This window comes from Neodiprion pinetum, unplaced genomic scaffold, assembly GCF_021155775.2.
Source record: "Neodiprion pinetum isolate iyNeoPine1 unplaced genomic scaffold, iyNeoPine1.2 ptg000146l, whole genome shotgun sequence".
NCBI lineage: Eukaryota > Metazoa > Arthropoda > Insecta > Hymenoptera > Diprionidae > Neodiprion > Neodiprion pinetum.
The window spans coordinates 232-2,500 of record NW_027184522.1 but is presented as its reverse complement, the minus strand read 5'-3'; positions in this window follow the sequence as shown (position 1 = coordinate 2,500).

Here is a 2,269-nt window from a genome sequence, read left to right as displayed (position 1 = left end):
CGTACCGGAGTCGATCCGGGCCGACGGGACTTGTGAAAATTTCGGTCCGGGTCGAGCGAAAGGCGACGCGCGGCGTACCGGAGTCGATACGGGCCGACGGGACTCAGTGAAGTTTCGTTCCGAGTCAAGCGGAGGGCGATGCGCGGCCTCCCGGAGTCGATCCGGGCCGACGGGACTCGTTGAAGCTGCGGTACGAGTCGAGCGAAAGGCGACGCGCGGCGTCCCGGGGTCGATCCGGACAGACGGGACTTGTAAAAATTACGGTCCGAGTCGAGCGAAAGGCGACGCGCGGCGTACCGGAGTCGATCCGGGCCGACCGGATTTGTGAAAATTTCGGTCCGAGTCGAGCGAAAGGCGACGCGCGGCGTACCGGAGTCGATCCGGGCCGACGGGACTTGTGAAAATTTCGGTCCGAGTCGACCGAGAGGCGATGCGCGGCGTCCCGGAGTCGATACGGGCCGACCGGACTTGTGAAAATTTCGGTCCGGGTCGAGCGAAAGGCGACGCGCGGCGTACCGGAGTCGATCCGGACAGACGGGACTTGTAAAACTTTGGGTCCGAGTCGACCGAGAGGCGATGCGCGGCGTCCCGGAGTCGATACGGGCCGACGGGACTCGTCGAAGCTGCGGTACGAGTCGAGCGAAAGGCGACGCGCGGCGTCCCGGAGTCGTTCCGGACAGACGGGACTTGTAAAACTTTCGGTCCGAGTCGACCGAGAGGCGATGCGCGGCGTCCCGGAGTCGATACGGGCCGACGGGACTCGTCGAAGCTGCGGTACGAGTCGAGCGAAAGGCGATGCGCGGCGTGCCGGAGTCGATACGGGCCGACGGGACTCGACGAAGTTTCGGTCCGAGTCGACAGAAAGGCGATGCGCGGCGTCCCGGAGTCGATCCGGACAGACGGGACTTGTAAAACTTTCGGTCCGAGTCGACCGAGAGGCGATGCGCGGCGTCCCGGAGTCGATACGGGCCGACGGGACTCGTTGAAGCTGCGGTACGAGTCGAGCGAAAGGCGACGCGCGGCGTCCCGGAGTCGATCCGGACAGACGGGACTTGTGAAAATTTCGGTCCGAGTCGAGCGAAAGGCGACGCGCGGCGTCCCGGAGTCGATCCGGGCCGACGTCGACTTGTGAAACTTTCGGTCCGAGTCGACAGAAAGGCGATGCGCGGCGTCCCGGATTCGATCCGGGCCGACGGGACTTGTGAAAATTCCGGTCCGAGTCGAGCGAAAGGCGACGCGCGGCGTCCCGGAGTCGATCCGGACAGACGGGACTTGTGAAAATTCCGGTCCGAGTCGAGCGAAAGGCGACGCGCGGCGTCCCGGAGTCGATCCGGGCCGACGTCGACTTGCGAAACTTTCGGTCCGAGTCGACAGAAAGGCGATGCGCGGCGTCCCGGATTCGATCCGGGCCGACGGGACTTGTAAAAATTACGGTCCGAGTCGACAGAAAGGCGATGCGCGGCGTGCCGGAGTCGATACGGGCCGACGGGACTCGTCGAAGCTGCGGTACGAGTCGAGCGAAAGGCGACGCGCGGCGTCCCGGAGTCGATCCGGACAGACGGGACTTGTAAAAATTTCGGTCCGAGTCGACCGAAAGGCGATGCGCGGCGTCCCGGAGTCGATCCGGGCCGGGAGCCTGTCGGAACATCGTCATATGAGCCTCGGTTAATTTCGACAAAGTTCCCGGAGTTCGAAATTTTTTCGATAGCCCGCGGAGGTTTCGCCCCGTAAGCCGACCGTGCTACCACCGTACCGGCGCCGACGTCCTAGCGGCCAGGCTCCTACTAGTAAGAGGAGCGAGTCGGTCGGGCCGGTCTCCCGTCGTCCGCCTGCTACGCCGTACCGGTACGTGCTCGAGCACGATACGTACTTCGGCGTAGACCAGGAGCGGGCGTTCGCGGACCGTTCCGTGCCTCGTACCAAAGAAACTACGCGACTCGCGTTGTTTCATCTATCGTCACTGCATTACCGCGGGTCGGTGTCTCAGACCGAATGGCCCTTGACGCAGGTACCAAGAAGTTCGGCTCTCCGTGAAACACGGAAGGCCGAACGCTCCAACGCACGCGTCAACTCGCTTCTTTCCGAGCGTACACTCAAAGACCAGAGATGTTATAACAACGTATCCCAGACGCTTTCAATCTAGCCGACGGGTACGGGAGATCGTTCGAACGCTTATAAGCCGAGTGTCGAAGGTGGCGGCACACGGATCCGGGGCTGCCTGCGTGCAGTCCCGAAACTTACAGTAGACGCGCGGCCGACCGGGCTACGA